Raw genomic sequence first — 15162 nt, 5'->3', positions numbered from 1 at the left:
GTGCACTCAAACTTTAAATGGTTTTGAAGCATTGAATTTCTGAATGTTGATTTGATCTACTAATGAAATAACCCTTTTTATAGGGACCTCATTCTAAAATCTATCCAATCTGCAGAAGTTCTATGTTTTACCTTCTTGATAATGATGAATTTCCTCTGAAAAATAACTAAATCTTCTAGTGTGTTCCCTATGTGCTATATGAATGGTTTATTTGTATTGAAATTATAACTTGATTTCTGGTTCATCTACATTTATTTTTATTGATTGATATATTGATTAATTGGTTACTTGTTTTACTAGAAAATGAAATATGCTTGATGTATAGATCATGGAACTACTGGTTACTGCTTAAACTAATTTATTGGGATGCTATATGGGTAGGCTCTTAGGCCCCGAGATGTTCCCTTGGGTGGGGCTCCAAGGTATTCCTTGGGTATGCTATAAGTCCCCAAGGTATTACATTTGGTTGGTTCATATGTCCTATGGGCCCAGAACTACATATTGTGTATGGGCGGAGGGCATTAATGTGATTTAAATAACTATATAGTCATTTTTTCAATATTCTACTAGATCATGATTTTGATATTATAGTTTGATGCTCAATATAATTTCTACAAGATATTGTATCGGTAGGAGTATAGAGTACAGAGGTTAAGTTCGGATCAAGACTGTAATTTCTTACGGATATAAGGTAACCCTTAGGTAGGCCCATAGGCCCCAAGGTACTCCCTTAGGGTGGCTCATTTGCATGCTCAGTGTAAGTCCTTGTGGATGCAATTATGGGGGATTTCATATGGAGTGTTCGGGTGGATGGTATTATAGTGATTTTAGAAATTACTTTTACAGGAATAAAATACTATTTTTAATCTATGATTTCATTTATTTTGGTTTTGTGAGAACACACTATACTATTGAGACTATTGGTGCACCCCATGGCGCAGCAGAAACAAATACGATAGTCTCACCAGTGATTCATGTACAATTAAACCGAAATCGAGAAGAAGTGATACGATTTCTTATATTGGATTCATCGAACAATAATACAGTAGCATAATCACGAACAATTCAAATCGTAACCTTTGTAGAAAAACGTCTAGACCTCTACTCAGTTCACCCTATTGAGAGCAAATATTTTCTTTCCTCAAAACAACTTTGAGAAATTTCATCTAAAAGAACAAAATGTGGCCACTAGACTTTTCTTCTCCTAATATATGAGTTATTCTAACCTTTAGGGGTTTTAATTCTAAATTAATTAAATTTGAATTTAATTATTTTGAATTAAAATATTACAAATTATATAACCATTAAAAGAAATGTAACCATATTTACATTCTTTCAATATCCCTTATCTTATATTCAAGATAAATAAATTATATATATATAATTTTAATTATATTTTCAATCGTGTACAATAAATTGTACAATTAATATCCGCTTAATTTTTGCTCATTTCAAGCATAGGATGTGACCATGTAGGTTCATGAAACATAGTAGTAGGTATTAGAATAATTCTAAAATTAAAACAATGAGTGACATCTAGCAATATATCATTGTCACCTAAGTTACAGGAAGTCATGAATCGACATAATATTTTCGTGACAAACTCTTTTATGTATTAAATCCTTTTGTCCTTTATATCTAGAATAGGCACAAGTCTTGGAATTGTTACACTTGTGTAGCCCATATATTATTTCTTGATATCTAGAGTAGACTATACTCAACGAATAACTTTTGATATGTCATATCAACTTATTTGAGCACGTCCATGTATTTACAGTCTCACTCAATCAAGTGGTATGTGATATATTTCGTATTATGTAGGACAGAAAAATCATATCTTAATCATTCGTATCCTACTACACATATCGAGATATGTTCAATATCAGCATTTATAGTGTAACGAGTTACGAAGCTTGTTTAACTGAATAAAAACATGAAACAATATATGTTGAGATAGAAATGGTCTAAAGTCTAAGGATTATACATATAGTCATCACCATGAGCAATGTTGTGATCATCACATAATAATCCAAGACATATGCTCATAGTGGGTCAATCAAATTTATCGTTCTCTAACAACATATTCATGCATCGATTTTGACATCTCTATGTCAATGATAATTCATTGTCTTCAATCAATAACATGTTAGTCTTGAATACATTATTATTGTCCATACCCATAATAATATTCGACTAAGGAATTGTCAATAGCAATCATCTTATGATTGGTTTTTGGGCATACTTGAACATAGACATCCTATTTCGATCTCTTGAACCTAATACTCTGAACAATTTCTTTGAATTGTAAGTTTCCTATCTTTTACCTTAAGAAATAACAGTGGAACCTTAACTCATCACTAAAACCTGTAGATGTTTAAATCAATAAGGAATTTTATTCTTTGCCATTTATCTACATGTCTTTAAGCATCATCTGGTAGTTTTGTATTATTGAGCTTCTCGAAGCTCACTATATTACATACCATTTTAGGTTTTTAGGAGTTGATCTTCTGCAATATCAAAATCAGAATCAGAGTTCCTTCGGCTTTATTTGTAGAGCATGGTACAAGAGTAATTAGGGGGAATGTAGGTTACTTTTGATTGTTTTTACAAATTCTAGAACTTGTATGATTTAAATTTTGTTTATAATATATGGATAGATTTTTTGTATTTTATTTATAAAATTGTTTTATGATTTTACATGTTTTAACAAAAAATTAAATTTTCCATGATTTTTACTATGAATCGCTCTGGTGGATGTATTATGACAGCTTAGATCAAATCGGGTCACCCGTAACGGTGTTGCATTTAGTGGTATAAGAGAATAGGTTGAATCTAATTTTTCTATGTAGACCAGTCGGTCGACTGTCAAATGATGCTCGAAAGATATGTTTTGCACTTCTTTACCCTGGATAAATTTTGAGGATGAAATTTCTTTTAAGGAGGGGAGAGTTGTCACACCCTGAAATTTACGAATTGATGTTAATATTTTAATTAGCGTAATTGAGGGATCAAACTACTGGATTTTGGAAATGAAGATATGTTTTGTGAATATATTATTAGTTCAATGGCTTGAACTATGATTTCCCCATCAATATAAAAAATTGTGTGGTTCATAAGAATTGAAGCCACGTACTATAGTCAACGCGTAGATAACTTTGACTCATTGACCATTGAATTTGACTAAAAATTTATTTTTTAAGCCACATTTTATGTTTTTCGATGTCCCAAGTCTGAATCCTAAGTTTGTTTCGCCAAATTAAAATCTGGTAAGTTATTTTTCAACATTTTATCTCCCAATTTGATATGAATTTTCACATTTAAGTTCTATTTTTGATGCAAATTGTTTTTCCATGTATCCGAGACATAATGAGACATGGAACTAAAGTATGAGAGCGGTCGAATGGAGTTAAAATAATTGACCAATGTGGCTTAAAAATTGAGGTAATACTTTAGTACTTTTTGTATGTTATATGTCACACGTTGATATTGGTTACTACATAAAAAAAATAATATTGGTCAATTATGTGAAATTAATTATCGTTGGACTTAAACCAATTATAGTAAAAAGATTAGTAAACTAAATAAGACTCGAATGACTCGTATAAGAAATTTGAAGCCATATAATAAAAAAAATTAAGTTTAGTGATTAATTAGTAAATCAATTGATCCCAATATCTGTGAATTTTGATTACTTTTGCTTAAGGTTATTTATTGGGAATACTCGATTAAGAAATTAAGAAAATATCCCTATAAGGTAAAAGTACAAAAATATCCTTGTACTATAAAAGACAAGTGGAAAATAACCCTGAAAAATCATTCTTGATATGATAAAACTATTGTTCCACCTATTAAAGGCTTGTCTTGCCTAAAAAACTTTGATAACTGATTATGATCTCTATGATGGAAGAGAAAAAAGAATTTTGATTCTTGAATAAACACTTGAAGACCCATTAGTCGGAAGCATTCTATATACCCAAATTGATTGAAATGACCTAAGTATGTTCATCACATAGAAATTAGTTGATGCCACTAGATAAATTCTGGAAACACCGAATAACCTAAGTGTTGTACCGCACCTAAAGGATTTGGATCGTGACCTAAGCATGATAGTCATGTTATATATTGTTATGTTATAGAAACAAAATAAGTACAACCGAAATACTTGATCAATTCCTCAAGTTTAGTTCATCAATAATTCTGAACAATCATTCTGCAGGTGCTCAGTTCAACTAGAGCATCCAATTTTAAGAAGTAAATATTTGTAAAGTATCACGGTCCAAATGATTGATAAGTATCACAATGTTGGGATATGTCGATTCAAGTGGACTTGAAATCTTGATAATTTAATGTATAATCATGAATACCACAAATCATCAATCTACCCTTATTAGGTTAAATTACCAAGAAATCTACAAAGATCAAAATGTCTGAAATACCCCTTCTTAACTTAATAATAGAAACACTCATGTTATATTTAGATCTTCGATAATTCTGATGTAAAGGTTCTTAAATACCTTTTTGATGCACTCGAACCTTAAATTGTTTCAAAGCATCAAATTTTTTAATATTGATTTGATATGCTAATGAATGAACCCTTTTTATAAGGACCTCAATTCTAAAATCCGTCCAATCTGTAAAAGTTCTACATTTTCCCTTTATGATAACGATCAATTTCCTATGAAAAATAAGTGAATATTCTAATGTGCTTAATTTACGTTTGTTTTTACTGATTAATATACTCATTTACTGGTTACTTGTTTTACTGGAAAATGAAATATGCATGATGTATGGATCATGGAACTACTGTTTACTAATTAAATTGTTTTATTATGACATTATAAGGGTAGGCTCTTAGGCCCTAGATGTTCCCTTGGGTAAGCTCTCAGGCCCTAAGGTATTCCTTGGGTAAGCTCAAAGGCCTCAAGACATTACCTTAGATTGGCCCCTAGGCCTATGTCCCTTATGGATGCAATTATGGGGAACTATATATGGTGCACGAGTGGAGGACATTTATGTTATTTAAATAATTACATTGTTAGTTTTAAAATATTCTATTGGATCATGATTTTGATATTATTTTTGCATCAAAATCTAATTTTTACTAGACCTTGTATGGGAAGAAGTATAAAGTACAGAGGTTCAACACTAATGATGTAATAGCCCAAACTTTTGTTTAGTGACCAAAGTGTAAATTTTAAAATTTTAATGGCTAAAGTTTAAAGTTTGGAAAAGTTTAGCAACCAAAATGGTATTTTTTTAAAAGTTCAGGGACCAAAATGGTATTTTCAAATGTTCAGAGACCAAAATGGTAATTTTCAAAATTTATGAATTTTGGAACATAAATGAATAGTTTGCCCCCATGAATGACGTTTAGGTGGGAATCAGTTGATTGGTCCGGAATTTGTGCTAAAAGATATAAAGTGTTAATGTCTGATAAAATTCAGTAAATCAGATCGAATAAAAATTTTTGAAACAAATTAAAGGTTATTAAATGGAGCTTATAAATATTATTTCCACATGTTAAAATGATGGAAAATAATATGGGACATTTGATTTGATAAATAATTTCCATGCTCAAGTTGGATAGTTGGATGACAAAGGGCAAGATTGAAATAATTGGAAAGTTGCATTGGTAAAGTTGTAAAGGGTAAGAAATATGGTTCATCATTGACTTTATAAAGATGATAAGGGTATTGTGGCTTGGTATGGATGTAAATATAAAGTTTCATTAATTGCAAAATTGTCAATTCTTAATTAAATGAAATTTAAATTCATTTAAGCTTAAACAAAGGAAAATTAATATGAAATTAACCAAAATTTCATGAGAACAAGCCATTTTTCAGCTCCAATGGCCGTGTACCCCAAACCATAGGTATGTAAATTTTATTTTTGATTTTCAAGTAATTTCCTTTGGTTTTTGGATTAAGAAATGAAATAGAAAATAGTTATATTCGATGAGCTCTATAATTTGGCCATTATTGCATGTCAATCTTGCTTTAGTTGAAAGATCCCAAATTCTAGGGTTTATGTTCATATTAGGGCATTATGATATGATGATGGATTTTGATGTTATTGATGTTGTAGAATTATTTCTAAGCTTGATTGAAGATTAAAATTCCCATACATGATTATATAAGTTTTTGCCTAACCCTAAGTTTGGGGGAAGATGTGATTTGATGAAATTAAGTTAGAGCTATCGAAATGATGAATAGTTATTGATTTCAGGCTTGAATCGAGTGAAAACCATGGAATAATAACACCTATATGGTTTGGCCTAGAGGAACAATATGGGGAAAATTGTTAAATTTTCTCATTGCTTAGAAATGATGTTTGAAAGGTTCTAAAAGCTATAAAAAGTTGTTTGGGCCAATTTGTAAATTTGTGAAAGTTAGAGCACCTATTTAGTGTTAATTATAAATGTTATGGGGTTAAGGTGTAGTTGTTTAATAGTTGATGTACTATGTTGGAAATTAATGTTTGAGTGTTGAAATTGAGGTTAGAATGTGAAATTGGATTATTTTGGAAAGAAGATAGAAATTGAGGATCAAATCACAAATATGGAAAAGTTGGGATCTTAAGTGAAATTGTTATGTGATATTTGGATAGAAAGGAACTTGAATGGGTCAATTTGAGGTGTTAAGGTCAACAGTTATGTTGTGACAAGGAATTAGTATAAAATGAGCATCGAAATATGTTTTAGGAATTTATTTTCTAATGTGCACCTATGTTAGTAAGATTCTAACATGAGGTTGGAATTGTATATGATTTGTAATGATGCTCATTTAGATTGTGTTCTTGAAATCAATATCAACCAATATTAAAGTTAATGAGATGCTTGAGGATGAAATGTGAATTTCTAATGAAGCTTTGCAAGCTAAGGACACCAATTGAGTGCAAATTTATTTTTTTCTTATGTTATCGGATAAACATTGGCTTACGATGAGCCAATGACAGAGCTACTATGGTAAGAAGCGAATCATACTTGTTATGTGTTTTTTCTTTCATGTATACTTGTTCATTTGGTGAGCTAATAGAATTAGTGAATAAGTTGAAAATGCAAATTCATGAAACCTGCCTGGAATTTATGTATGAACAATAACTTTAGAAATCTACCATAAATTATAAAAAAAAATGATTATATGATGCTTTTTAAAACAAATTCCTATTGATTTCAAGGTGTATACAAAAAGATATAAATTTTTAACCAATGATAGGTCAGAAAACAGGGCAGAGATTTCGCTCAAAACAGATTCTGTAAGTCAACTTTGAAAATTCCCCATAAATCGTACAAATTTAAATAGGAGAAGTGACTTATATGGTTAGATTTTTATTGGAGTCTAGTTTTTATTGGTATAAATGGAATAATTTTTTAGTGTTTGTATTAACACATAATAATATTTGTTTGAAGATAGTGCAAACTTCCAGGATATGAATTTGTAATAAATTTTGGGATTTAACCAAATAGAAACCAAAGAATCAAGTTCAAGCTTAGTGAGGTTTGTATTTTGACTTGTATATAATTTCAAAGTGAGTGCAATGCATGCATAATATTATACATAGATGTTTTATACATCATTGGGTATGACATACGATAAGTCTACGTTGTTTATATTGGCATGATATTTATGTCATTTATCACAAATTTGACATATTTGAAGTATGTCAAAGGTTGAATAAAGATGCATTGATCACTGGTTATTATATATGATGCTTATCATGAAAATATAGGATGTTTATTACAAATGATTTTTCAGGTATGGATTGCCTAATGTTAAATTAAATTGATATACATTGTCGTGGATGAAATAAAAATAGGCTATATGCCCAAGTAAGTCATTGAATGATAAGGTATAGTTTGCATGCCATAGAGTATAGTAGCTACATAATTGGATAAGAACTACAGTGTCTAGCAAAGGCACATAGTGCAGGCAATGGAGTGTGTAGCAAAGACACATAGTGCAAAACACTAGAGTTTATACCCAAAACACTTAATGTTTATGGTGGACACAACCTTATATGGAAGGACTTTGGTGTAATATTTGACTCTGGTACACAAGGTCTTCATAGGTTTACATTTGGGTTATGGTTTATTGGTTAATAAATGATAAATAGTTGAATAAGCTTATTAGCTTATAGAATAAATGACAATTATATTGGTAATGAATTTTATATGTGGTTCATATCATGTTAATATTAGTACGATTGAAAATACAGGTAAAGTGATCATAATGAATTGAATATTATTATTGTTTAAATTTATGTGTTGTGTTACCTTGAATATTTCTATGATTGCCTCACTAAGTGTATATTTAGATTTTGATGATTTTCACGCGTAGGTAAAAGAAAGCGAAAAGGAGTAAGGTGTTTAGCTTGGAATCAATCGGCAAGGAATATTTACAGGTATCAATAATGACATCTTATGGTGTCTTAAAGTTTCTAGCTAGCACATATACGAATACAAAATGTCTACAAATTATTAATATAGTTAGTATCAAATATAATTTAGTATGAGAAAATATTATGATACTAGACTATGTTTTAAATATTAATTTAAATGGGATTTTAAATTAGACTATTTTATTTATTATATGAAACAGAGTAGAACTGCCTGTTACTACCTGACACCAGATTTGAAATAGTAGTCAAATCATTATATTTGATTTTTTCAGATTAATCATTTTATAATAATGTTAAAATTTGGAAACTTATGAAAAATTAAAATTTACCAAATTTAGGTTGAGAAATGTTTCGAATTATTAATGTGACATCTTTAACTCATAATAGTACAGTATACGAGTTATAGGTGTTATATTTATTGGTATCAAAGCTATAGGCTTAGCCGATTGTATGATTAAACGAGCTTGTTTTGAGTCAAAAAACTGTATACATGGCACTAGTATGTCATTGTTACTGATCTGGTGATTGTAAGGTTCGATTGATGCCACTCTTTACTCATAAAGGTGAGTAAATGTGGTGTATGTATAAGATGTGTGTAATCGAGGGTTTTAAAGTAAGTGACCAAGTAGGAGGTTCAAGAATAAGCTAATAGTGATAGTAAAACACTAGCCACAATTCTCCTATTTAGTTTAAATAAGATGATGTTAGGCACAATAAGAAGTGCCAATGTAAGGTTAAGAAAACTTTCGTTCATGCATAAGTATAATACAAATTAAAGAACGTAACATTTTAATATAATTGATTCTATGTGCCGGAGAGCGAGGGTGAGTCATACTTCTATACTGTAACAGTCTGGTAAAGATTCAAAATTTTGAGTTTTAATGAATATTATAGAGTTACGTTTCAAAGGTAATTTTTAGAATGGATTGACATGCTTTAATGAATTATCACTTAAAGCTATTGATTTTAAAGAACTAAAAAAGTTTCAAGATATTGGTGGTAGGAAAAAAGAGTAAATTTGTTTTCTAATGTGATTTTAGCAATAACTGTCACAACCAATTTAAAGAAATTAGAATAAAATTTAAAATTTAGAAGCAATTTAATGAAATTTGGGGGAACAAATTGCAAGTTTTCAAAACTTGTAGGTCATTTTAAAAAGTTACAGGAAATTCAGGGACTTAGCCATGAATTTACCCATTTTCTGTTGGTAGACAAAAAAGTAAAAGAATCGAGTTAAGTGGCTATGAGGTGTTGAACCCCTGCCACCGGTGAGGTCGTCCAGACTCTAGCCATTTAAAGGAGGGTACTGTTGTTGAAATATTTATTAAATATATCTTATATAGGGATTAAAGAATGGGTTTAATATCTTGAATTAAAATCCCCATATCAAGCCCCAAATCCCTAAATTACCCTAAATTATAATCTCACTGGCTTCCCCATATCGTCACCGTCCTACCACCGTTCATCGCTCTGACACCACTAATAGACTAATCGTCGATTGTCGACCAAACTCTGACCCCTATCCCGTTGTGAATTGCTGTCGTTCTCCATGAAGAGCCAACAAAAGCCTCGTCGAAAACCCCCATCGTCGCATATATTTTCATCGATTTCGGTAACCTTCATCATTGTCTCGCCTCACTGCCACCTCCATTGAATTCACCAGTGTCATACGAGCAAAACCCGATCATTTTTGTTCCTCGTTGACGTGCTATCTTCGATCGTCGTTTGGGGTAAGTTCTGATTAAAGATTCCGGTGATTTTTGGCTTATGTTGTTGTGAAATTGGTTGATTATTGCATGAATTAGAGTGTGTATAAGACAGTGGAATAATCAGCCAGAGGAAATGAACTTCATCCCCGTTGTACATGCCGACAATGTGCGTGGTGGTCTCCAGCCGGTCCAGGAAGTTTCAATAACTGGTCCAGGCAGACCGAACCGAGTTGACCCAACCTGAACAAAGTTGACTCGACCCATTGACTTTAACCGGTATGACTGTTAACTTTGACTGGTCTGACCGTTGAAATTGAATGATCTGACCGTTGACTTTGACAGGTCTAACCTTTGACTTTGACTTTTACCAAAAAAGTTAAACATTCTTAAAAGTCACATTTTATGTTTTTCAATGTCTTAAGTCCGAATTCGAAGTATGTTTTTCCAAATTCAAACCCGAAAGCCTCCAAATTGACCGTCAAACCTGAACATGCATATATACTTATGTGTTTTAATTTCAAATAATTAAAGTAAGACTTGAGACTGATTAATTGTTGTTATTTGAAGGTACACGAGACTCATCTGATCGTTCGACAACTCGACCTAGCTCTTCTCGATTCGCTAATCCCTATGAGCCATTAGTTAATCATATGACCCGTGAACATTATGAATACCTAGATTAGAATATTACTTCGATAATAACTAAGTTTACTATGAATTAGGTTCGAGCATTGTAGCAGAGCGTGACGAGGCCGGTGCTCAGTTGAATTTTTTGTTTGACCGTGTTTTGCGAGGTGTGTTCCTTATGTACTATATGATTATTTTATCTCATTTGAAATATGTTTCACTGAAAATTTTGAGTTACTGGCTTATGGTTTATGGACTATAACTGAATGGCACATGATATTTGAATATTTGTTTTCACTATAAAATATGATTATGTCGAATCCATATCATGGAAATTATTTTTTATTATGTGAACTATGTTATTGAAACATTTTTTTGGGTAGGCGACCCTTGGGTAGGCTTTGAGGCCCTGAGATATTTTTTGGATAGGCCTCGAGGCCCCGAGAACTTTCTTGGGTATGCTCTCAGGCCCCAAGATGCTCCCTTAGATTAGCTCCATATATCCAATTAGTACAAGGTAAGCCATATAGATGCAGTTATGGGGAATTGCATATGGTGTTCGGGAAGAAGGTAAACTACGAGTTTTAAAAATTTAAGCTTTATCGAGATTTCCATGAGATTTTACTGAATTATTACTTGATTATTTTACATACTATGTTTTAATTGCACTATTGGCGCACACTAAGCCCCTAGTTCACTTTTCAAATTGTTTTACCCCTTTTCAGAAACTTTTGGATAGGCACCCCAAAATAAGCATTTGAAGGATCGACATATTCTTGAAGAAATTTTTGTTGTAATATTTCTATCTTTCGAAGTGCTTTTAATTAAGGTGGCATGTGCCTTTATTTTGAAGTACTTATTGTTATGATGATGTTTATTGCTTTTGTTACTGATATTCGATTTAACCTGATTTAGATTTATGACATATTTTGTTTTACTTAGCTATTTTTAATTTTATATATATCAGTTGGGGTTTTATCATTATTTATTATACTTTTATGAATGTTAATTGTGATATGATTTTAAATTATTGAATAACGTTTTGGAAAAAGTTTTAAGAATTTTTAATATAATTCGTTAAACTGTCGAAACGCACAGGCTGGGTCTAAGGGGTTGCAGTAACTGATACAAAGTTATTGTTGTAAGATTGTCAAGCCTTCTTACTGAATGAGGTGGATACTCAAACTTTCATAGTTTAGTTGAAGATGTGAATCTGCAATAGTTAATTGGATTACCTCTAGATTGAGATGTAGAAATTTAAAAAGAAAATATGCTACTAGATATTACATTTATTTCTATAACTCCGTATCGAATGTCTCCAACTGAGCTTAGAGAATTAAAGGCATGGTTAGTAGAATTGTTAAGATGGGGATTTATAAGACTAAGTGTGACATTTGGGATGCACCAATGTTAATTGTAAAAAAGGAAGATAGGCCTATGCAATAATGTATGGCTTATCATCAGTCAAATAAACTAGTATGAAAGAATAAGTATCTTATTATTAGGATTGATGATCTTTTGATAATTTAAAAGTCGCACTGATGTTTTCTAAGACTGATCTCTTATCTGGATGTTATCAGCTAAAGATAAGGAAGAAGATCTTCCTAAGACAGTTTTCAAAATCCAGTATAGACACTACTAGTTTGAGGTAATTTTTTTTGGTTAACGAATGTTCCTACGACATTTATGGAATCAATAAACTGAGTATTCTAATAATTCTTAGATTAGTTGGTGGTAGTGTCCATTGATGTTATTTTCAACTATTGTAAGACCAATTAAGAACACGATGCATGTTTTATATAGCTCTTCAAACTGCTCGAAAGAAAAGTTGTATGCTAAGCTGACAAAGTGTAAATATTGGTAGTCTAAGGTTGTATTTCTTGGCCGTGTGGTCTTTGCTAAGGGGATAAGAAAAGACCTTAAAATGTTACAAGCCATACTCCAATGATAAATTATAATAAGGTATTTCCAAAATCTGAAGTTTCATGGGATTTGTTGGTTACTATCAAAAGTTCATAAAGAACTTTTTGATGATACCCTTTCCTCTGACCTAGCTGTTGAGGAAAAAAGTTTTTTTCATTTGGACTTATAAGTGCCAAGAAAACTTCGATATGTTAAAAGAATACTACTATAAGCCTCAGTGTTAGAGTAATCCAATCTGGTAATGATTATGTGATTTATAATAATGAGTCTCATAATAGTTTGGGATGTGTGCTGGTGCAAGAGGAAAAGTTACAGCTTATGCTTCAAAGAAGCTAAAGGATCATGAATAAATTATCTGACTCATGATATCGAATTGGTAACAGATGTGTTTACTTCATTATTATAACACCACAATCTTTGTGGTGAGTGACGCTATATCTATACGGACCTAAAAAGTCAAAAGTATGTGTTAACTTGAAGGAGTGAAAATAAAGGAAATAGATTGAATTCATTAAAGAATGATGATGTACTGATAGACTATAATCAGGAAAGGCTAATGTGTTGACTAATGCGATAAAGTCAAAAGACATTTCTTTTCTGAGAGTTTTGAATACATGAGTACCTTAAACAAATTGGGGGGCTTTGATTGTATAATTAAAGTTAAAGCCTTTATTGCTAGATCAAGTGAAGGATCTTTAAAGAAAATATGAAAATTATTGTGATTGTCAAAGATAGAACCAGTGGAAAAAGGTGAAATGAAAGACTTTGAAATTAATTCTGATGGATGCTTATATTATTGAGGACATATTCGATATTATTTGTAGATCTGAAAAGATCCATCACTGAGTTTATTTATAAATGATTAATGTATCAACAAGTTAAAGGATAGCAACAATTGCTTGATGGATTGTTGAAACTAATTTCCATTCCTCAATGTGGACTTTGTAATAGGTAAAGATTATTGAAAATAATCTCAAGATAGTTGTCGATCAACAAAAGTTTTATTCGAGCTTAAAAAGAAAAGAGATATTCTATTAAAGTAATGATGAGTGTTTCTTAATGTATCGATCAGATACTTATCATGTTGTCGACCTAGAGGATTTTAAGATTCAATCACAATTTGACTTATGGAACAATACTTATTAATGTTCGTTAGAGAAATCAAAGGTTGAAAAAAACTAATCGGAAAAGAGAATAGGATACGAAAAAAGTAGTATCCTTACCTATTTATATCATGTGTGTATTTAAAAATTGAGGACTAATTTTCTTAAGGGGGAAGAATTGTAATACTAAAAAAGTTTGGTTAGTGACAAAAATGTAAATATTGAAAGTTTGGTGGTAAAGTATCTTGGAAAGGTTTAAGGACCAAAATGGTTATTTTCAAAAGTTTAGGGATCAAAAGTGTAATTTTAAAAAATTATGTATTTTGACCCGTAAATGAATAGTTTTCCCACAAGAATGATGTTTTGGTGGGAATCAGTTATTTGATCCATAATTTTTGTTAAAAGATATGAAGTGTTAAAGTACGGTAAAATTTAGTACATCGGATCAGATAAAAAATTCTGGGAAAAATAAAAGGTAATTAAATTAAGCTTAGAAATACTATTTCCACATGTTAAAATGATGTAAATTAATATGGGGCATTGGATTTGAGAAATAATTTCCATGTTCGATTTGGAACGTTAGATGAAAAATACCAATATTGAAATTATTGAAAAGTTGCATGGGTAAAGTTGTAAAAAAGAAAGAAATTTGGTTCATCTGTGACTTTATAAAGTTGATAAGGGTTATGTGGCATTGTATGGATGTAAATATAAGGTTCCGTTAATGGAAAAATTATCATTTCTCAGTTAAGTTAAATGAATTTTAAATTCATTTAAGCTTAAATAAAGGATAAATTAACATGAAATTAACTAAAATTTCATGAGACCAAGACATTTTTTCAGCTCCCATTTCCATGTACCCCAAAGGATAAATTAACATGAAATTAACTAAAATTTCATGAGACCAAGACATTTTTTCAGCCCCCATTTCCATGTACCCCAAACCCTAGGTATGGAAATTTTATTTCTCATTTGCAAGCAATTTCCTTTGGTTTTTGGATTAAAACATGAAATAAAAATTATTCTATTCGATGAATTCTATCATTTGGTACCATTATTGCATACTAATCTTCCTTGAAATATCCCAAATTCTAGAGTTTATGTTCATATTAGGGTTTTATGAAATGATGATGAAGTTCAAGTTATTGATGTTGTATAATTATTTCCAAGCTAGCTGATCATTAAAATCACCCATACATGTCTATATAAGGTTCAACCTAACCCTAAGTTTAGAGAAAAGATGTTATTTGATGAAATTAAGTTAGGGTTTAACTGTAGATGTTTTGAACTGATGAATAGAGTTTGATTTCATGCTTGAATTGAGGGAAAACCATGAAATAATAACCACTTTTCGGTTCAGCCTAGAGGAAAAATATGGGTGAAATTGTAAATTTTTCCCATGG

Source organism: Hibiscus syriacus, unplaced genomic scaffold (genome assembly GCF_006381635.1).
Source record: "Hibiscus syriacus cultivar Baekdansim isolate YM2019G1 unplaced genomic scaffold, ASM638163v2 tig00117048_pilon, whole genome shotgun sequence".
NCBI classification, from domain to species: domain Eukaryota; kingdom Viridiplantae; phylum Streptophyta; class Magnoliopsida; order Malvales; family Malvaceae; genus Hibiscus; species Hibiscus syriacus.
This window is presented reverse-complemented; position numbering follows the sequence as displayed.